The sequence below is a fragment of the Hylobates moloch genome, unplaced genomic scaffold (assembly GCF_009828535.3).
Source record: "Hylobates moloch isolate HMO894 unplaced genomic scaffold, HMol_V3 SCAFFOLD_7, whole genome shotgun sequence".
NCBI classification, from domain to species: domain Eukaryota; kingdom Metazoa; phylum Chordata; class Mammalia; order Primates; family Hylobatidae; genus Hylobates; species Hylobates moloch.
In genome coordinates this window covers 52,984,890-53,008,406 of record NW_026652282.1, presented here as the reverse complement: position 1 = coordinate 53,008,406, position 23,517 = coordinate 52,984,890, and the positions used below count along the sequence as shown (strand labels likewise).

The following is a 23,517-nucleotide window of genomic DNA, read 5'->3' as shown; positions in this document are numbered from 1 at the left end:
TGGCTGCCGGGTTGGACAGTCAGATTTCCAGTGGGGTCCCACACCGATGGGACATGGCTCAAAAGGAATCCTGGGCTGTGGACATTTCTTGGACCAGTGGCCAGATTTCTGGCACTTGAAGCAAGATCCTAGGGTAGGCCGTCCTGGAGGAATGCCTGGCTGCTGTGGTTCAGGTGTTTAGAAGTTGTTGTGTGCTGGAGATGTGGCTGGGGTTTGTCTCGCAGTGGAGGCAAGGAATTGCAACTTAGAAATATGTTGCTACTTGGCTGCCTCTACTCTATTATTGTACACATTGAAGGCGAGATTAATTAACTCCTGTTGTGGGGTTTGAGGGCCGGAATCTAATTTTTGGAGCATTTTTTAATGTTGGGAGTGGGCTGGGTAATAAAATGCATGTTGAGAGTAAGATGGCCTTCCTCTGGGGTCCAGGACAGTAAAGTGTCTAAGGGTTGTTGCCAAACGGGACATGAGCTGGGCTGGGTTTTTATATTTGATGAAAAAGAGCCTAAATGCTAACTGCAGTTTTATGTTTTTACACAAAAGTGTTTTTAAGAGGAACAGTAAGCCAGAGAGAAGAAACCTGCAGAACTTTGGAGCCTTACTTACATGCATTATTTGTAATTATATTTTCTAACGATAAAGATATGTTCCAATTTGAAAGCATTATTCGAGTTTTGTCATGTAAGAGTAAAAAATGGACTGGATATTTCAGTGCCCAAAATCTTTTATTGGGGGCAAGAACCTAAAAAATATAATTCAAATACTGATTATGAATATTTGTTAATGTGCTAAAAAAATCAACAATCAGTCATGATGATATTCTTGTCACCCCTTATACTAGCCTTCTGTGTTTCACAGGAAGTAAATTATCAAACACAAATGAACCTTCCAAGAATGTCAAAATGTATCAGTTATTAGCTAAGGACTTAGAGAAAAAGTTCTAAGGCTATAGCTTCTTTAATATGATAACACATCTGAAGAAAGAAAAATTAAAATTTCAGAAAATATAATTTCATAGATGCAATCAGAAAAAAATCAAGAAAAGAAGTTAAAAACCAATAAAATGTCATAAAATTATAGCTTACCAAATAATTCCATATATTTACCTCATTTGAGTTTTAGAACCAACATATAAAAAAGGGAAATATTATTTCCTTCATTGTCTAAATAAGAACAGTGACAAATTTTAATGTTACTGTACTTATTCTAACTCATGAAACTCCAGAACTGGAATACAGGTCTTCTGATCTCTAGTACATTTTTTCTTCTGCCTGCTAGAATGCATATACCACAATTTGTTGATCATTCAACTGTGATGAACCTTTGAGTTATTTCCAGTTTTACAAATTAAGTTGCTATGATTATTTGTATACAAGCCTTTGTGTAGACACATTTTTATTTGCCTTGGTTAAATATCTAAGAATGAAATGACTGATCCATATGGTAGTTGTATGATTAACTTAAGAAGCTGCCAAACTGTTTTCCAAAGCAGTTGTATCAATTTATATTTCCACCTGCAGCATTTGTAGGAGTTCTAATTGCTCTATATCCTTGCTATTGTTTTATATGGTCCATTTTTAAGCCATTGTAATAGGTAAGTGCTGGTATCTCATTGTGGTTTTAATTTGCATTCCCCTAATAGCTAATGATAATGAGCTTATTTTCCTGCATTTATTTGCTATTGCTATCTCTTTTATGGTGAAGTGTCTATTCAAATATTTTGTGTGTTTAAAATTGTTTTCTTATTGTTGAATTTTCACAAGACAGGTTTATTGAAGTTTAATTCATATAACATACAATTCATCCAGTTAAAGTACAAGAATACCTTGAAAATATTGCATATTCAGTTCCAGACCACTACAAGAAAGCAAATATTGTAACAACGTAAATATCACAATAAAGTGAGTCACATGATTTTTTAGTTTTCTATTTCATTTAAAAGTTATGTTTACACTATATTGTAGTCTATTAAGTGTGCAATAGCATTATGTCTAAAAAATGCACATATTTTTGAAAATATTTTATTGCTTGCCTGAAAATGCGGATAGTCATCTGAACCTTCAGTGAGTTGTAATCTTTTTACTGATGGAGGGTCTTCCCTTGATGTTTATGGCTGCTGAAAGATCAGGGTGGTGGTGCCTGAAGAATGAGGTAGCTGTGGCAATTTCTTAAATTTAGAAAACAGTAAAGTTTGCCAAATTCATTGACTCTTTCTTTTATACCATTTCTCTACAGCATGTGATTCTTGTTGATAACATTTTATCCACAGAAGTACTTCTTTCAAAATTAAAGTCTATGTTATCAAACCCCACCACCACTTTATCAAATAAGTTAATGTAATATTCTGAATCCTTTGTTGTAATTTCAACAATGTTCACAGCATCACCACCAGGAGTAGATTTCATTCCAAGAAACTGCTTTCTTTGCTCATACATAAAAAGCAATTCTTCATTTATTAAAAAGTTTTATCATGAGACTGCAGCAATTCTGTTACATCTTCTGGCTCCACTTCTAATTGTAGTTTTCTTGCTATTTCCACCAAATCTGCAGTTATTTTCTCCATTGAAGTCTTGAACCCCTCAAAGTCATCCGTGGGGTTGGAATCAACTTATTCCAAACTCCTGTTGATGTTGATATTTTGACCTACTCCCATGAAGTGCAAATGTTCTTAATGGCAATGAGAATGGTGAATCACTTCCAGAAGGCTTTTAATTTACTTTTTCCCAGATTCATCAGATGAATCATTATCTCTTGCAACCATAGCCTTATGAAATGTATTTCTTAAATAATAAGACTTGAAAATCAATATTATTCCTTGATCTCTAAGCTGCAGGATGAATGCCATATTAGTAGGAAAGAAAGCAACATCAATCTTCTTATACATCTCCATCAGAGCTCTTGCATGACTAGATGCATTTTCAATGAGAAGTAATATCTTGAAAGGATTTTTTTTTCTGAGGCGGTCTCAACAGTAGGCCTAAAATATTCAATAAACCATGTTGTAGTGCTGTAAACAGATATGCTGTTATATGGACTTGGTTGTTCCATTTATAGAGAATAAGCAGAGTAGATTTAGCATAATTCTTAAGGGCACAAGAATTTTCAAAATGGAAAATGAGCATTGGCTTCAAATTAAAGTCACCAGCTGCATTATCCCCTAACAAACAAGTCAGCCTGTCCTTTGAAGTTTTAAAGCCAGGAAATGACTTCTCCTGTCTAGGTATATAAGTCCTAGGTGGCAGCTTCTTTCAGTATGGGGCTGTTTTGTCTACATTGAAAATCTGTTGAAAAGCTTGCCTTTTGCTAGCTTTTGAATTTGTTTTCTCCTGCTTTTCTAGTTCTTTTAATTATGATGTTAGGGTGTCGATTTTAGATCTTTCCTGCTTTCTGTTGTGGGCATTTAGTGCTATAAGTTTCCCTCTACACACTGCTTTAAATGTGCCCCAAAGATTCTGGTACGTTTTCTCCTTGTTCTCATTGGTTTCAAAGAACATCTTTATTTTTGCCTTAATTTCGTTATTTACCCAGTTGTCATTCAGGAGCAGGTTGTTCAGTTTCCATGTAGTTGTGCGGTTTTGAGTGAGTTTCTTAATCCTGAGTTCTGATTTGATTGCACTGTTGTCCGAGAGACTGTTTTTTATGATTTCCGTTCTTTTGCATTTGCTGAGGAGCGTTTTACTTCCAATGATGTTGTCAATTATAGAATAAGTGCGACATGGTGCTGAGAAGAATGTATATTCTGCTGACTTTGGGTGGAGAGTTCTGTAGATGTCTATTAGGTCTGCTTGGTCCAAAGTCGAGTTCAAGTCCTGACTATCATTGTTGAGTTTCTGTCTCATTGATCTGTCTCATATTGACAGTGCACTGTTAAAGTCTCCCACTATTATTGTGTGGGAGTCTAAGTCTTTTTGTAGATCTTAAGAACTTGCTTCATGAATCTGGGTACTCTTGTATTGGGTGCATATATATTTAGGATAGTTAGCTCTTTTTGCTGCATTGATCCCTTTACCATTATGTAATGCCCTTGTCTTTTTTGATCTTTGCTGGTTTAATGTCTGCTTTATCAGCGACTAGGATTGCAAGTGCTGCTTTTTTTTTTTTTTTACTGTCCATTTGCTTCGTTAATATTCATCCATCCCTTTATTTTGAGCCTATGTGTGTCTGCACATGAGATGGGTCTCTTGAATACTGCACACCAATTGGTCTTGACTTTTTATCCAATTTGCCAGACTCTATCTTTTAATCGGGGCATTTAGCTCATTTACACTTAAGGTTAATATTGTTATGTGTTAATTTGACCCTGTCATTATGATGCTAGCTGGTTATTTTGCACATTAGTTGATGCAGTTTCTTCATAGTGTTTATGGCCTTTACAATTTGGTGTGTTTTTGCAGTGGCTGGTACTAGTTTTTCCTTTCCATATTTAGTGCTTCCTTTAGGAGCTCTTGGAAGGCAGGCCTGGTGGTGACAAAATCTCTCAGCATTTGCTTGTCTGTAAAGGATTTTATTTCTCCTTTGCTTATGAAGCTAGTTTGGCTGGGTATGAAATTCTGAGTGGAAAATTATTTTCTTTAAGAATGTTGAAGTTCAGCGGTGGTGTTGCCCCTGTCCAGGCCCTGAGCAGCCCTGAGCACGGGCAGCCCCTGGTGGCTGCCATAGACGAGCTGCCAGTGCTGGACTCTCATGGGCAGTGGGTGCCGTTTGGAGCTCTCCTCTGGGAGCACCACACTATGGTAGCGTTTGTGCAACATTTCCTGTTTTACATTTGCAAGGAATATGTAGAGGATCTGCCCAAAATCCCAAAGAGTTTCCTACAAGAAGCAAATGTCACTCTTATAGTGATTGAACAGTCATCCTACCATCTTATTGAGCCTTTTTGCCAACTGCCTGGATATTCTCATGAATCTAGAGAGGCAGTCTGGCTACAGTGGCTTTGCCAAGCTGTGGTGGGCTCTGCCCAGTTTGAACTTCCCGGTGACTTTGTTTACACTGTGAGGGGAAAACTGCCTACTCAAGCCTCAGCAATGGTGGACACCCCTCCCCACATCGAGCTCGAGTGTCCCAGGTCGACTTCATACTGCTGTGCTGACAGTGAGAATTTCAAACCAGTGGATCTTAGCTTGCTGGGCTCCGTGGTGATGGGATCTGCTGAGCTAGACCACTTGACTCCCTGGCTTCAGACCCCTTTCCATGTGAGTGAACAGTTCTGTCTCACTGGCATTCCAGGCATCACTGGGGTATGAAGAAAAACCAGCAGTTTTAATTATATTCAAATCTTTCCTTTGCATTCACAACTTGGCTGAATGTTTGGTTCAAGGGCCTTGCTATCTTCGTTGTCAACATGCCTTCCTCATTAAGTTTAATGATTTCTAGTGTTTGTTTTAAGGTTAGAGACATGCGACTGACTCTTTCTTTCACTTGAACACTAATTGTAGGACTATTAATTGACCTAATATCAACATTGTTTTGCCTCAGAGAATAGGGATGCCCGAAAAGAGGGGGAGATATGAGGGAACAGTTGGTTAGTGGAGCAAGTGATCCTTGTTTTTGTTTTTCTTGTGTGTTTCAGAACACACACATTTATTAAGTACGCTGTTGTATATGGGTGCAGTCCATGGCATCCCAAAACAATAGCAATTGTAATATCAAAGATCACTTATCGCCCACACAGAGTGGATCATGCCTGTAATCTGAGCACTAAGAAGGAGGCCAAGGGGGGCAGACAGCTTGAGCTCAGGAGTTTGAGACCAGCCTGGGAAACATGGTGAAATCCCATAAACACACACACACACACACAAATTAGCTGGGCGTGGAGGCACACACCTGTAGTCTTAGCTACTTGGCAGGCTGAGGTGGGAGGATCACTTGAGCCTAGGAGGTCAAGGCTGCAGTGAGCCATGATCATGCCACTGCATTCCAGCCTGTGTAACAGAGCGAGACCCTATCTGAGAAAACAAAAACAAAAACAAAGATCTCTTATCAGAGATCACCATAAGAGATATAATGATAGTGAAAAAGTTTCAAATACTGTGAGAATAACCAAAATGTGACACAGAGAAATGAAGTGAGCATACATTGTTGGAAAAATGATGCCAATGGACTTGCTCAACACAAGATTGTTACAAACCTTCAATTTGTAAAAAAGGCAGCATCTGGGAAACATAAGAAAGTGAAGCACAGTAAAAACATATGTATGTATAAAGCTTAGTGAGTTTTAGTATATAGAGAGTTGTAAAACTATTATCACTATTTAACTCCAAAAAGATTTTATCACCCCCAAAAAGAAACCTATACCCGTGGGCTATCACTTCCCTTATTTTCTTTTTCTTTCTTTTTTTTAAAAATTATACTTTAAGTTCTGGGATACATGTGCAGAATGTGCAGTTTTGTTACATAGGTATACACATGCCATGGTGGTTTGCTGCACTAATCAACACGTCACCTACATTAGGTATTTCTCCAATGTTACCCCTCCCCTAGCCTCCCACTGCCTGGACAGGCCCTGGTGTGTGATGTTCCCATCCCTATGTCCATGTGTTCTCATTGCTCAGCTCCCACTTATGAGTGAGAACATGTGGTGTTTGGTTTTCTAATCTTGTGATAGTTTGCTGAGAATGATGGTTTCCAGCATCATCCATGTCCCTGCAGAAACATGAACTCATCATTTTTTATGGCTGCATAGTATTCCGTGGTGTGTATGTGCCACATTTTCTTTATCCAGTCTATTATTGATGGACATCTGGGTTGGTTCCAAGTCTTTGCTATTGTGAATAGTGCCACAATAAACATAATTATGCATGTGTCTTTATAGTAGAATAATTTATAATCATTTGGGTACATACCCAGTAATGAAATTGCTGGGTCAAATGTTACTTCTGGTTCTAGATTCTTGAAGAATCACCACACTGTCTTCTACAATGGTTGACCTAATTTAAATTCCCACTGACAGTGTAAAAGTGTTCCTATTTCTCCACATCCTCTCCAGCATCTCTTGTTTCCCAACTTTTTAATGATTGCCATTCCAACTAGCGTGAGATGCTATCTCATTGTGGTTTTGATTTGCATTTCTCTAATGACCAGTGATGATGAGCATTTTTTCGTATGTCCGTTGGCTGCATAAATGTCTTCTTTTGAGAAGTATCTGTTCATATCCTTCACTCACTTTTTAATGGGATTGTTTGTTTTTTCTTGTAAATTTGTTTAAGTTCTTTGTAGATTCTGGATATTAGCCCTTTGTCAGATGGACAGATTGCAAATTTTTTCTCCCATTGTGCAGGTTGCCTGTTCACTCTGATGACAGTTTCTTTTGCTGTGCAGAAGCTCTTTAGTTTAATTAGATCCCATTTGTCAATTTTGGCTTTTGCTGCCATTGCTTTTGGTGTTTTAGACATGAAGCCTTTGCCCATGCCTATGTCCTGAAAGGTATTTCCCAGGTTTTCTTCTAGGATTTTACAGTCCTAGGCCTTTTAAGTCATTGTTCCATCTCGAGTTCATCTTCGTATAAGGTGTAAGGAAGGGGTCCAGTTTCAGTTTTCTGCATATGGCTAGCCAGTTTTCCCAATACCTTTTATTAAATAGGGAAAGATTTCCCCATTGCTTGTTTTTGTCAGATTTGTCAAAGATCAGATTGTTGTAGATGTGTGGTGTTATTTCTGAGGCCTCTGTTCTGTTCCATTTGTCTATATATCTGTTTTGGTACCAGTACCATGCTGTTTGGTTACAGTAGCTTTGTAGTATAGTTTGAAGTCAGGTAGGATGATGCCTCCAGCTTTTTTCTTCTTGCCCAGGATTGTCTTGTTTATGTGTGCTGTTTTTTGGTTCCATATAATGTTTAAAGTAGTTTTTTTTCCAATTCCGTGAAGAAAGTCAGTGGTAGCTTGATGCAGATAGCATTGAATCTATAAATTACTTTAGGCAGTATGGCCATTTTTACGATATTGATTCTTTCTGTCCTTGAGCATGGAATGTTTTTCCATTTGTTTGTGTTCCCTCTTATTTCCTTGAGCAGTGGTTTATAGTTATCCTTTAAGAGGTCCTTCACATCCCTTGTAAGTTGTGTTCCTATGTATTTTATATTCTTAGTAGCAAATGTGAATGGGAGTTCACTCATGATTTGGCTCTCTGTCTGTTATTGGTGTATAGGAATGCTTGTAATCTTTGCATATTGATTTTGTATTATGAGACTTTGCTGAAGTTGCTTATCAGCTTAAGGAGATTTGGGGCTGAGATGATGTGGTTTTCTCAATATAAAATTATGTCATCTGCAAACAGAGACAATTTGACTTCCTCTCTTCCTATTTCAATACAATTTTTTTCTTTCTCTTGCCTGATTGCCCTGGCCAGACCTGCAAATACTGTGTTGAATAGGAGCTGTGAGAGAGAGCATCCTTGTCTTTTGCTGATTTTCTAAGAGAATGCTTCCAGTTTTTGCCCATTAGCTGTGGGTTTGTCATCAATAGTTCCTATTATTTTCAGATGCATTCCATTAATACCCACTTTATTGAGAGTTTTTACCATGAGAGGGTGTTGAATTTTGACTATTGAGATAATCATGAGGTTTTTATGATTGCTTCTGTTTATGTGATGGATTACATTTATTGATTTGTGTATGTTGAACCAGCCTTGCATCCCAGAGATGAAGCTGACTTGATAGCGTTGGATAAGCTTTGTGATATGCTGCTGGATTTGGTTTGCCAGTATTGTATTGAGGATGTTCACCTTGATGTTCATCAGGGATATTGGCCTGAAATTTTCTTTTTTTGTTGCATCTCTGCCAGGTTTTGGTATCAGGATGATGCTGGCTTCATAAAATGAGTTAGGGAGGTTTCCCTCGTTTTCTATTGTTTGGAATAGTTTCAGAAGGAATGGTAACAGCTCCCCTTTGTCACTCTGGTAGAATTTCATTGGAATCCATATGTTGTTCCTGGACTTTTTTTTTGGTTGGTAGGCTATGAATTAGTCCCTCAATTTTAGAACTTGTTATTGGTTTATTCAGGAATTCAATTTCTTCTTGGTTTAGACTTGGGAGTGTGTGTGTCTAGGAATTTATCCATTTCTTCTAGATTTTCTAGTTCATTTGCATAGAGGTGTTTATAGTATTCTTTGATGGTAGTTTGTATTTCTGTGGGATCAGTGGTGATATAGGCTATAATTTTTTTATTTGATCCATTTGATTATTCTCTCTTTTCTTTTTTATTAGTCTGGCTATCTATTTTGTTGATCTTTTCAAAAAAACAGCTCCTGGATTCACTGATTTTTTGAAGAGTTTTTCGTGCCTCTATCTCCTTCAGTTCTGCTCTGGTCTTATTTCTTGTCTTCTGCTACATTTTGAATTTGTTCACGGTTGCTTCTTTAGTTCTTTTAATTTTGATGTTAGCGTGTCAAATTTACATCTTCCCTGCTTTATCTGGTGGGCATTTAGTGCTATAAACTTCCCTGTACACAGTTCTTTAAATATGTCCGAGAGATTCTGGTACATTGTGTCTTCATTCTCATTGGTTTCAAAGAACATCTTTATTTCTGCCTTCATTTTGTTATTTACCCAGGAGTCATTTAGGAGCAGGTTGTTCAGTTTCCATGTAGTTGTGTGGTTATGAGTGAGTTTCTTGATCCTGAGTTCTAGTTTGATTGCACTGTGGTCTGAGAGACTGTTATGATTTCCATTCTTTTGCATTTGCTGAGGAGCGTTTTACTTCCAATTATGTGGTCAATTATAGAATAAGTGTGACGTAGTACTGAGAAGATTGTATATTCTGTTGATTTGGGGTGGAGAGTTCTGTAGATGTTTATTAGGTCCACTTGGTCCAGAGCTGAGTTCAAGTCCTGAATATCCTTGTCAATTTTCTGTCTCATTGATCTGTCTAATATTGACAGTGGGGTGTTAAAGTCTCCCACTATTATGGTGTGGTAGTCTAAGTCTCTTTGTAGGTCTTTAAGAACTAGCTTTATGAATCTTGATGCTCCTGTATTGGGTGCATATATATTTAGGGTAGTTAGCACTTCTCGCTGCATTCATCCCTTCACCATTATATAATGCTCTTCTTTTTCTCTTTTGGTCTTTGTTGGTTTAAAGTCTGTTTTATCAGAGATTAGGAATTCAACTCCTGCTTTTGTTTTTTGTTTTTTTTTGTTTTTTTTTTGTTTTTTGTTTTTTTTTTTGCTTGCCATTTGCTTGGTAAACATTCCTCCATCCGTTTATTTTGAACCTATGTGTGTCTTTGCATGTCAATGCGTTTCCTGAATACAGGACACTGATGGGTCTTGACTCTTTATCCTATTTGGCAGTCTGTGTCTTTTAATTGGGGCATTTATCCCATTTACATTTAAGGTTAATATTGTTATGTTTGAATTTGATCTTGTCATTATGATGCTAGCTGGGTATTTTGTCCATTAGTTGATGCAGTTTCTTCATAGTGTCAATGTTTTTCACAATTTGGTATGTTTTTGGAGTGGCTGGTACTGACTGTTCCTTTCCATGTTTAGTGTTACCTTGAGGATATCGTGTAAGGCAGGCCTGGTGGTGACAAAATCGCTCAGCATTTGCTTCCCTGTAAAAGATTTTATTTCTCCTCAGCTTATTTTTTTATGTTTAGAAATTTTATTTTTGATTATTTTTTAATTATACTTTAAGTTCTAGGGTACATGTGCACAATGTGCAGGTTTGTTACATATGTATACATGTGCCATGTTGGTTTGCTGCACCCATTAACTCATCATTTACATTAGGTATCTCTCCTAATGCTATCACCCCACTCCCCCCACCCCACAACAGTCCCCGGAGTGTGATGTTCCCCTTCCTGTGTCCATGAGTTCTCATTCTTCAATTCCCACCTATGAGTGAGAACATGCGGTGTTTGGTTTTTGGTCCTTGCGATAGTTTACTGAGAATGATGGTTTCCAGCTTCATCCATGTCCCTACAAGGGACATGAATTCATCCTTTATTTACGGCTGCATAGTATTCCATGGTGTATATGTGCCACATTTTCTTAATCCAGTCTATTGTTGTTGGACATTTGTGTTGGTTCCAAGTCTTTGCTATTGTGAATAGTGCCGCAATAAACATACATCTGCATGTGTCTTTATAGCAGCATGATTTATAATCCTTTGGGTATATACCCAGTAATGGGATCACTGGGTCAAATGGTATTTCTAGTTCTAGATCCCTGAGGAATCGCCACACTGACTTCCATAATGGTTGAACTAGTTTACAGTCCCACCAACAGTGTAAAAGTGTTCCTATTTCTTCACATCCTCTCCAGCACCTGTTGTTTCCTGACTTTTTAATGATCGCCATTCTAACTGGTATGAGATGCTATCTCATTGTGGTTTTGATTTGCATTTCTCTGATGGCCAGTGATGATGAGCATTTTTTCATGTCTGTTGGCTGCATAAATGTCTTCTTTTGAGAATTGTCTGTTCATATCCTTTGCCCACTTTTTGATGGGGTTGTTTGTTTTTTTCTTGTAAATTTGTTTGAGGTGTTCTAGTTTTTGGAATTTTCAGCCTTTTTGCACTGGTTTCTCCCCATGTTTGTGGTTTTATCTACCTTTGGTCTCTGATGTTGGTGACCTTCGTATGGGGTCTCTGAGTGGATGTGCTCTTCCTTTCTGTTTGTTTGTTAGTTTTCCTTCTAAAAGTTAGGCCCCTCTGCCGCAGGTCTGCTGGAATTTCCTTGAGGTCCACTCCAGACCCTGTTTGCCTGGGTATCACTAGCAGAGGCTACAGAACAGTAAAGGTTGCTGCCTGATCTTTCCTCTGGAAGCTTCGTCCCAGAGGGGCACTTGCCTGATGCCAGCCAGAGCTCTCCTGTACGATGTGTCTGTCGGCCCCTAGTGGGAGGTATCTCCTAGTCAGAATACACAGGTTTCAGGGACCCACTTGAGGAGGCAGTCTGATCCTTAGCAGAGCTCAAACGCTGTGCTGGGAGGTCCGCTGCTCTCTTCAGAGTCATCAGGCAGGGATGTTTAAGTCTGCTGAAGCTGTGCCCACAGCTGCCCCATTCCCCAGGTGCTCTGTCTCAGGGAGATAGGGTTTTTATCTCTAAGTCCCTGACTGGAGGTGCTGCCTTTTTTTCAGAGATGCCCTGGCGCGAGAAGGAAAATCTGGCAGTCTGGCCACAGCAGCCTTGATGAGCTGCAGTGGGCTCTACCCACTTCAAACTTCCCAGTGGCTTTGTTTACACTGTCAGCGTAAACTGCCTACTCAAGTGTCAGTAATGGAGGACTCCCCTCCCCCCTCCCCAAGCTCAGGTGTCCCAGGTCAATCTCAGACTGCTGCTGTGCTGGCAGCGAGAATTCCAAGCCAGTGGATCTTAGTTTGCTGGTCTCCATGGGGGTGGGACCTGCCGAGCCAGACCACTTGGCTCCCTGGTTTCAGCATCCCTTTCCATGGAAGTGAATGGTTGTGTCTCGCTGGTGTTCCAGGAGCCACTGGGGTATGGAAAAAAAGAACTCTTGCAGCTAGTTCGGTGTCTGCCCAAATTGCCGCCCAGTTTTGTGCTTGAAACCCATGGCCCTGGTGGGGTAGGCACCAGAGGGAATCTCCTGGTTTGCAGGTTGGGAAAACCATGAGATAAGCACAGTATCTGGGCTGGAGTTCCTCAGGCTCAGTCTCTCATGGCTTCCCTTGGGTAGGGGAGAAAATTCCCCAACCCCTTGTGCTTCCTGGGTGAGGTGTCACCCCACTCTGCTTCAGCTCACCCTCCGTGGGCTGCACCCACCGTCCAACCAGTCCGAATGAGATGAACCGGGTGCCTCAGTTGGAAATGCAGAAATCACCTGCCTTCTGCATCTATCTTGCTGGGAGCTGCAGACCAGAGCTTTTCCTATTCGGCCATCTTGCCAGCCTCCTATCACTTTCCTTATTATCCTTTATTATTTTCCTTCTTTCTTTATATATTTCATATATGAGTCCTTTATTAGGAATGTAATTTGTAAATATTTCCCCCAGTGCTTTGCTTGTCTTTTCATTCACTTGGCAGTCTTTTAGGAAGATGAGTAGTTCTCAATTTAATGAAGTCCAACTTATCAATTTTTTCTTTCATGTGCTGTTCAATTTTTTCCTCTTTCAAATAGGGATAGTGATTGTTTAGGTCTTTTTGGAAAATTCCCCAATCCAAACTTGAAACTCCTGTACCAATTTGCACCAATTTTTTTTTTTTTTTTTTTTTGAGACAGAGTCTCACTCTGTCACCCAGGCTGGAGTGTAATGGCACGATCTCAGCTCACTGCAACCTCTACTTCCCAGGTCCAAGCAATTCTCCGGTTTCAGCCTCCCAAGTAGCTGGGATTACAGGCACCCACCACCATACCTGGCTAATTTTATATATTTTTAGTAGAGATGGGCTTTTGCCATGTTGGCCAAACTGGTCTCAAACTCCTGACCTCAGGTGATCCACCCACCTAGCCCTCCCAAAGTGCTGGGATTACAGGCATGAGCTACTGTGCCCAGTCCAATTTGCACCAATTTGAAGGTAGGGTCTAGCCAGTTCCATAGATTGATCCATGGTGTTGCAATTAATGTATGTATAGGGATTAGCACGAATTGGGTTCCAATTTTTTGTTAAGAGCTATTTATTTGTGCCAAGTCTTAATAACTGGATTATTTCCAAAACCATATGACAGTCACCCAAATTACTGGGCAAAATAATTTATGAAGGGACAAGCAACCTAGAGATAGTAGTATGGTATCAAGTAACTCCCAACAGTCTGCAACTATTTATAAATAATCTTGAACCTAATTTACTAAGAAGGAACACAGGCTAGCAAAAACAGAGTAATCACCTAAATCTACAGAAAGTGCCACTGGATTTAATTTTCACTGGCAAAACCTATCAGAAAAGAGCAATAAAAATCTTAAATTCAAACCTTCTTCAAATGACTATAGCTCCAACTAATAAAATGTCAAGTATGAAATCAGTACATATTTTAGCTGCCTGGGAATTTCTTACAAAACCTTGTTTAACCATATAGGATCTGGGCTTTTGTTTTGAAACCAACCAGCACACAGAACCATAAATAGCTGATATGAGTGGTTAAGAAGACAATATTTGAGGAAGAGACTTATTATTTTACAAAATGAAAACATTTAAAGCCAAAATGGTTTACAAAATTAAAAAGGACTTGCCTTATATTTAAATCTAGAAGTGATTGTGATTAAAAAAAATACTTTTAACTTTTTATTGACTAGCGTTCTACTTTAGGACAATATAGAGACATAGTCAAAAAACTCTAAACTTTATTAGTTATTTCATCTGTAATAAATATTCCCACATTTTTTAGTAAGAAAGAACTTATTAACATTCGAAGATATATACTTTATTGCATATTTACCATAAACTCTTCCAAAAGTCTTTTATACTTGTAAATATCAAGAGGGGGATATCGGCACATGAATTCTGCTTCAATTGCTATGCTCACCAAAGAAAATAGTTACTATTTTAGACTAATACTGATGACACGCAAGTAGATTTGCTGTGGTACACAGTGCTTATTTCCACATATTCTTTGTTGTAGTGATAAGCAGCAAGTAAAACAAAGAATAATATTAAGTGAGCTACAAATAGAGTAACCATTTCTATTAGAATAAGATTTAACAGTACACATTACTGACAAAAGGTTAAAAGGCTTGGCTCGAATTATTATGAAAGGAAGTTCTTTTGAAAGAAAAGAAACACTGTATAATGCAAATATTCCAAAATCTGAAAGATTCTGAACTCTCAAACACTTCTGGTCCCAAGCATTTTGGATAAGGGATATTCGACATTTACTAAAATCAGGGAGGGGAAATGGAGACAAAACTTCACAAACTTAAGCTCAGGCTTTCAAATCAAATACAAAGTGTTTCAGATTAAATAGCCTCTAACTCCATCGGATACAATTGGAAGCAAAAAGGAAACTAGATCCAGGAAGGTCAGAAAAACATGGAATTGTTTTTTTTTACCACAGAATGCCACATAGAAAAACAACATAGAGAAAGTTTGGGCAAATTTTGATAAATGTTGTTTGGGTAGAAACTTATTTTTAGGAAACAAATATGGTTTTTATTAATAATTGCTGGGGGAGATGTGTGGAAAGAAAATGTGTGCATTGGGTCACTTTAAAAATTCTGTTTAACTTAGAAAGGGTGTATTTCTAAAGATAATTTAACTAAAGAAGAACAGAACACATGCAAGAAAACTAACAGGGACTTGATAAAAACTCAGGAATACTCTTTGGTAAAAATCATATAACCAAAACTATGAAGTTTTAATAATCTGAAGTGGTACATCTAAGTTTAGTATATTTACTTCTATTTTAATATTCCATGCCTAGAATAGACCAATTTAATAGAAACAAACATTTTGACAACCAGTAATGGCAAAAAAACTTTACATGTTTTTAAAAAACATTAATTTTGTGAAAGTGGATGAAGTAGCACTCAGTAGTGAGCAATGACTTTTGCCAAAGTTATCATATTGCATTCTCCATTGTCAGCCCACTGTCTACCTTCTCTATTAATGCAGGTTAACCGAAATTGAGCGTTTCTGTGGCTTAACATTGTCAGAGGTTGGTCACTGTATATTTCTATTTAAATGAGGCATGCATTTTTTATGTAGCAGTACAAAAACCCTTGTCATTATTCAGTTACCAAAAAGTATACATATTTACATATGTATGTTACATGACACTGAGGTTTGGGGTACGAAAGATCCTGTCGCCCAGGTAGTGAGCATAGTACGCAATACGTAGTGTGTCAGCCCCAACCCCTCTGCCACTCTTCCTTCTCTAGCAGTCCTCAGTGTCTATTGTTCCCATCTTTATGTCTATGTGTACCTAATGTTTAGGTTCCACTTATACGTGAGAACATGTGGTATTTGATTTTCTGTTTCTGTGTTAATTTGCTTAGTATAATGGCCTCCAGTTTTCATGCTGCTGTAAAGGGTATGGTATTCTTTTTATGGCTGCATAGTAGTCCATGGTGTATATGTACCACATTTTCTTTATCCAGTCCACTACTGATGGGCACCGAGGTTGATTCTGTGTCTTTGTTATTGTAAATAGAGCTCTGATGAACATACAGGCACATGTGTCTTTTTGGTAGAATGATTTAGTATCCTTTGGGCATATACCAAGTAATAGGATTTCTGAGTCAAATGGTAGTTCTGTTTTGAGCTCTTTTAGAAATCTCCAAACTGCTTTCCACAGTGGCTGAGCTAATTTACATACACAACAACAGTGTATAAGTATTCCCTTTTCTCCACAGCCTTGCCAGCATCTGCTGAATTCTAACTTTTTAATATTAGCCCTTCTGACTGGTATGAAATGGTATCTCATTGTGTTTTTGATTTGCATTTCCCTGATGATTAGTGATGTGAAGGCTTTTACCATTTTTTTCTTTTTTTGCCTCTTGTATGGCTTTATTCTTTCCAATTTTATTTCAGCTTCAGGGGATACATGTGCGGGTTTGTTACATGAGTAAATTGTGTGTCATAGCGGTTTGGTGCACAGATTATTTCATCACCCAGGTAATATGCATAGTACCCAATAGGCAGTTTTTTGATTCTCACCCTCTTCCTATGCTCCAGCTTCAAGAAGGTACTGGTGTCTTGCTCTCTTCTTTGTGTTCATGTGTACTCAATATTTAGCTTCCGCTTATAAGTGAGAATGAGAACATGCCATATTTAGTTTTCTGTTCCTGTATTAATTCATTGAGGATTATGGCCTCCAGCTGGATCCACATTGCTAAAAAGGACATAATTTCGTTCTTTATAATGGCTGTGTAGAATTTCATGGTATACATGTACCATATTTTCTTTTTCCAGTCACCATTGATGGGCATTTAGATGGAATCCATGTCTTCACTATTGAGAATAGTGCCACAATGTACATATGTGTGTATGTGTCTTTATGTCAGAGTGATGTATATTCCTTTGGGTGTATACATAGATTACTATGTACACATAGATGTACTATGTACATTGCTGGGTCGAATGGTAGCTCTAAGTTCTTTGAGAAATCTCTAAGCTGCTTTCTGCAATGCCTGAACTAATTTATATTTCACCAGCAGTACATAAGCATACCCTTTTCTCCAAAATCTTCCCGCATTTGTTATTTTTTGCCATTTTCATAATAGCCATTTGAACAGGTGTGAGATGGTATCTCATTATAGTTTTGATTTACATTTCTCTGATGACGAGTGATGTTGAGTATTTATTCATATACTTGTTGGCCTCATGTATGTCTTCTTTTGAGAAGTGTCTGTTCACGTCCTTTACTCACTTTTTAATGTGGTTACTTGCTTTTTTAGTCTGTTGAGTTGTTTAAATACCTTATAGATTCTAGACATTAGTCCTTTATTTATCATTAATTTATTTATGTATTTACTTTTTTTGAGACAGAGTCTTGCTCTGTTGCCCAGGCTGGAGTGCAGTGGCACGATCTTCGGTCACCACAAACTCTGTCTCCCGGGTTCAAGCGATTCTCCTGCCTCAGCTTCCCAAGAAGCTGGGACTACAGGCATGCGCCACCATGCCCAGCTAATTTTTGTATTTTTAGTAGAGACAGGGTTTCACTATGTTGGCCAGGCTGGTCTCCAACTGCTGACCTCGTGATCCACCGGCCTCGGCCTCCCAAAGTGCTGGAATTACAGGCATGAGCCACTGCACCCAGACTAGTCCTTTATTGAATACATACTTTGCAAAATTTTTCTCCAATTCTGTAGGTTGTCTGTTTACTCTGTTGATAGTTTCTTTTGCTGTCTAAAAGCTCTTTAGTTTAATTAGGACCCACCTGCCAATTTTTGGTTTTGTTACAATTGCTTTTGAGGACTTGGTCATAAATTATTTGTACAGAATGTAAAAAATGATAATTTTGGGGTTTTCTTCTAGGACTTTTATAATTTGAGGTCTACATTTAAATCTTTGAATCATCTTGAGTTACTTTTTGTATATAGTGAAAGATAGGGGTGCAGTTTCATTCTTCTGCATATTGCTAGCCAGGTATTTCAGCACAATTTATTGAACGGGACTCCTTCCCCCATTGCTAGCTTTTATTGAGTTTGTCAAAGATTAGATGGTTGTAGGAGTGTGGTTTTACTGCTGGTTTAAGTATTCTGTTCCATTATTCTATGTGTATTTTTTTTTTTTACTAGTACCACTCTGTTTTGGTTACTGTAGCCTTATAGTATAGTTTGAAGTCAGGTAACAAGATGCTTCTGGGTTTGTTCTTTTTGCTTAGCATTGCTTTGGCAATTTGGGTGCTTCTTTGGTTCCATATGAATTTTAAAATATTTTTTTCTATTCTGTGAAAAATGACATTAAAAGTTTGATAGGAATAGTTTTGAGTCTGTATATTGCTTTGGCTTGTATGACCATTTTAACAATATTGATTTTTTTCCAGTCCATGAACAGGGAATGTTTTTCCATTTGTTTTTGTCATCAATAATTTCTTTCAGCAGTGTTTTGTGGTTCTTCATGGAGAGATCATTCACTTCTTTGATTAGATGTATTCCTAGGTATATTTTTGTGTGACTATTGTAAATAGAAATGCATTCTTGATTTGGCTCTCAGCTTGAGCACTGTTGATGTAAAGAAATGTTACCAAATTTTGTATATTAATTTTGTATCATGAAATTTTACAGAACTACTTATCAGTTCTAAGAGATTTTTGGTGGAGTCTTTCTTTATATTGCTTAAACTTTATTTAAACTTAAATGTTTTATTTTAAGGTCGGAGTACATGTGCAGATTTTTTATGTACCTAAACTCATGTCATGAGGGTGTGTTGTACAGATTATTTTGTCACCTGTGTATTAAGCCTCGTACCCATTAGTTATTTTTCCTAATCCTCTCCCTCCTCCCACCCTCCACCCTCCAGTAGGCCTTAGTGTCTGTTGTTTCTATTTGCCCATGTGTTATCATTTAGCTCAAGTTATAAGTGAGAACAAGCTATATTTGGTTTTCTGTTTCTGTGTAAGTTTGCTAAAAATAATGAACCCCCAACTCCATACATGTTTCTGCAAATGACATGATCTCATTCTTTTTTATGGCTGCATAGCATTCCATGGTGTATATGTACCACATTTGCTTGATCCAGTCTACCACTGATACACTCTTAGGTTGAGTCCACGTCTTTGTTATTGTGAATAGTGCTGCAATGTACATATGCATACATGTGTCTTTATGATACAATGACATACATTCCTTTGGATATATACCCAATAATGAGATTGCTAAGTTGAATGGTATTACTGTTTTTAGCTATTCATGGAAATGCCACACCACTTTCCACAATGGTTGAAGTAATTTACTCTATCACCAACAGTATACTTGTTCCTTTTTCTCTGCAATATTACCAGCATCTGTTATTTTTAGTCTTTTTAATAATAGCTATTTTGACTGGTGTGAGATGGTATCTCATTGTGGTTTTGATTTGCATTCTCTAATGATGAGTGATGTTGAGCTTTTCCTCATATGCTTGTTGACGTCATGTATGTCTTCTTTTAAAAAGTGTCTGTTCATGTCCTTTGTCCACTTTTAATGAGGTTGTTTTTCCCTTGTAAATTTATGTTTCTGATAGATTCTGGATATTAGACCTTTGTCAGATGCATAGTTTGCAAAAATTTTCTCCCATTCTGTAGGTTGTCTGTTTACTCTGTTGATAGTTTATTTTGCTGTGCAGAAGCTCTTTAGTTTATATCTCAGTTTTCAGTTTTTGCTTTCATTGCATTCACTTTTGGTGTCTTCATCATGAAATCATTTCCCATTCCTTTGTCCTGAATGGTATTGCCAAGGCTGTCTTTGAGAATTTTTATAGTTTTGGTTTTATATTAAAGTTTTTAATTAATTTTGAGTTGATTTTTGTATATGGTGTAAGAAATAGATCAAGTGGGCTTCATCCCTGAGATGCAAGGTTGGTTCAACATATGCAAATCAATAAATGTAATCCAGCATATAAACAGAACCAAAGACAAAAACCACATGATTATCTCAATAGATGCAGAAAAGGCCTTTGACAAAATTCAACAATGCTTCATGCTAAAAACTCTCAATAAATTAGGTATTGATGGGACATATCTCAAAATAATAAGAGCTATTTATGACAACCCCACAGAAAATATCATACTGAATGGACAAAAACTGGAAGCATTCCCTTTGAAAACTGGCACAAGAGAGCGATGCCCTCTCTCACCACTCCCATTCAACATAGTGTTGGAAGTTCTGGCCAGGGCAATCAGGCAGAAGAAGGAAATAAAGGGTATTCAACTAGGAAAAGAGGAAGTCAAATTGTCCCTGTTTGCAGATGACATGATTGTATAACTAGAAAACCCCATAGTCTCAGCCCAAAATCTCCTTAAGCTGATAAGCAACTTCAGCAAAGTCTCAGGATACAAAATCAATGTGCAAAAATCACAAGCATTCATATACACCAATAACAGACAAACAGAGAGCCAAATCATGAGTGAACTCCCATTCACAATTGCTTCAAAGAGAATAAAATACCTAGGAATCCAACTTACAAGGGATGTGAAGGACCTCTTCAAGGAGAACTACAAACCACTGCTCAATGAAATAAAAGAGGATACAAACAAATGGAAGAACATTCCATGCTCATGGATAGCAAGAATCAATATAGTGAAAATGGCCATACTGCCCAAGGTAATTTATAGATTCAATGCCAACCCCATCAAGCTACCAATGACTTTCTTCACAGAATTGGAAAAAGCTAATTTAAAGTTCATATGGAACCAAAAAAGAGCCTGCATTGACAAGTCAATCCTAAGCCAAAAGAACAAAGCTGGAGGCATCACGCTACCTGACTTCAAACTATACTACAAGGCTACAGTAACCAAAACAGCATGGTACTGGTACCAAAACAGAGATATAGACCAATGGAACAGAACAGAGCCCTCAGAAATAATGCCACATATCTACAACTATCTGATCTTTGACAAACCTGACAAAAACAAGCAATGGGGAAAGGATTCCCTATTTAATAAATGGTGCTGGGAAAACTGGCTAGCCATATGTAGAAAGCTGAAACTAGATCCCTTCCTTACACTTTATACAAAAATTAATTCAAGATGGATTAAAGACTTAAATGTTGGACTTAAAACCATAAAAACCCTAGAAGAAAACCTAGGCAATACCATTCAGGACATAGGCATGGGCAAGGACGTCATGTCTAAAACACCAAAAGCAATGGCAACAAAAGCCAAAATTGACAAATTGGGATCTAATTAAACTAAAGAGCTTCTGCACAGCAAAAGAAACTACCATCACAGTGAACAGGCAACCTACAGAATGGGAGAAAATTTTCGCAACCTACTCATCTGACAAAGGGCTAAAATCCAGAATCTACAATGAACTCAAACAAATTTACAAGAAAAAAACAAACAACCCCATCAAAAAGTGGGTGAAGGATATGAACAGACACTTCTGAAAAGAAAACATTTATGCAGGCAAAAAACACATGAAAAAATGCTCATCATCACTGGCCATCAAAGACATGCAAATCAAAACCACAATGAGATACCATCTCACACCAGTTAGAATGGTGATCATTAAAAAGTCAGGAAACAACAGGTGCTGGAAAGAATGTGGAGAAATAGGAACACTTTTACACTGTTGGTGGGACTGTAAACTAGTTCAACCATTGTGGAAGACAGTGTGGAGATTCCTCAGGGATCTAGAACTAGAAATGCCATTTGACCCAGCCATCCCATTACTGGGTATATACCCAAAGGATTATGAATCATGCTGCTATAAAGACACATGCAGACGTATGTTTATTGTGGCACTATTCACAATAGCAAAGACTTGGAACCAACCCAAATGTCCAACAATGATAGATTGGATTAAGAAAATGTGGCACATATACACCATGGAATACTATGCAGCCATAAAAAATGATGGGTTCATGTCCTTTGTAGGGACATGGATGAAGCTGGAAACCACCATTCTCAGCAAACTATCGCAAGGACAAAAAACCAAACACTGCATGTTCTCATTCATAGGTGGGAATTGAACAATGAGAACACATGGACACAGGAAGGGGAAGATCAGACACTGGGGACTGTTGTGGTGTGGGGGGAGTGGGGAGGGATAGCATTAGGAGATATACCTAATGCTAAATGACGAGTTAATGGGTGCAGCACACCAACATGGCACATGTATACATATATAACAAACCTGCACATTGTGCACATGTATCCTAAAACTTAAAGTATAATAAAAAAAGACAAATAAAGACAATGGGGTACATATTAAAAAAAAAGAAAATGAGGAAACATTTATGAACAGAGTTGAAGATAAAGTAAAGATTCCTGAAGAGCTGAAACTATGGCTTGTTGATGACTGGGACTTAATTACCAGGCAACAACAGCTCTTTTATCTTTCTTCCAAGAAGAATGTGGGTTTCATTATAAAGGATTATGCAAATTACAAGAAATCTCATGGAAACACAGATAATGACTATGCTGTTAATGAAGTTATGCCAGGGATAAAAGAATACTTCAACTTAATGTTGGGCACCCACCTACCCTACCAATTTGAGACCATAGTATGCTGAAATTCTTGCAGATCACCCTGATGCAGCCATGTTCCAAGTGTATAAAGTGCTATATCTACTGAGATTATTTGTATAAATTGGAGCAATGTTGGCCTAGACACTGCTGGATGAGAAGTACCTTGATTTATTACTGAATTATCTTCCTTATTTCCTAAAATACCTGACAAAGAATTCTGCAACTTTGTTTAGTGCCAGCAATTATCAAGTGGCTCCTTCTGAGTACCACTGTAAAGCTGTGTGAGAGGCACTATCACTCACTTATGCTTGGATCTCTGTAAACATATTTTTGTTGTTAGTCTTTCTCTTGTATGAACGATGTACTTTGAAGATATTAGTGTATAACAGAATTGATGTTTGTTTTCTGTTTGATTTTAAACAGAGAAAATAAAAGGGGTTATAGTTCGTTTTTTCTTTCCTTACCTTTTTAAAATTTCAAAGTTGCTAGTGGTGTATTCAGTGATGGACGACAGAGAAACATGCTATAGAGTGTTTTATTTCCTAGTTTATAAAGCTGTTTTTGAATGTTGTTGTTTCTATTCCTTTGACACTATGCCCTTTTATAATACCTGGTAATCCTATATGACCAAATGCTCTCATTCCTAATACCAAAGGTTGAATTCATTGTAACAGCTGAACACTCTCAATCATTTGTGCTTCTTTTTTTATGGTGCATAAAGAGCTCATCCTTTGCAAGTCATCCTTGTTGTTTTTTAGAGATTTTATCTTTGCTCAGATTGTTGGAGAATGGTGGCTTGTTTCGTGTTTTTTGTATTTGTGTCTAATGCAAATTTTAACATAATAGACACAATGTATGTATACCTAGTTTTCTGGAAGAGTCAATCTTTTAGGAATTGTTTTAAAAATCTTCAATAAAAATTTTAAAAAATTCCCAAAAAGCTAAACAGTATTACACTGTATGCATATCTATATATAGATATGTAGATACAGATATAGATCTATGTATATTTGT

The 23,517-nt window shown here is 37.6% G+C and overlaps 1 protein-coding gene and 1 pseudogene across 1 annotated transcript in view; one reads left to right on the top strand and one right to left on the bottom strand.

Moving 5' to 3' along the window:
- Window positions 1-23,517, bottom strand: part of ZC3H12B (zinc finger CCCH-type containing 12B) — a 444,060-nt gene that overhangs the window by 144,167 nt on the left and 276,376 nt on the right. The window lies entirely within an intron of this gene.
- Window positions 4,578-22,788, top strand: LOC116811088 (mortality factor 4-like protein 1; annotated as a pseudogene).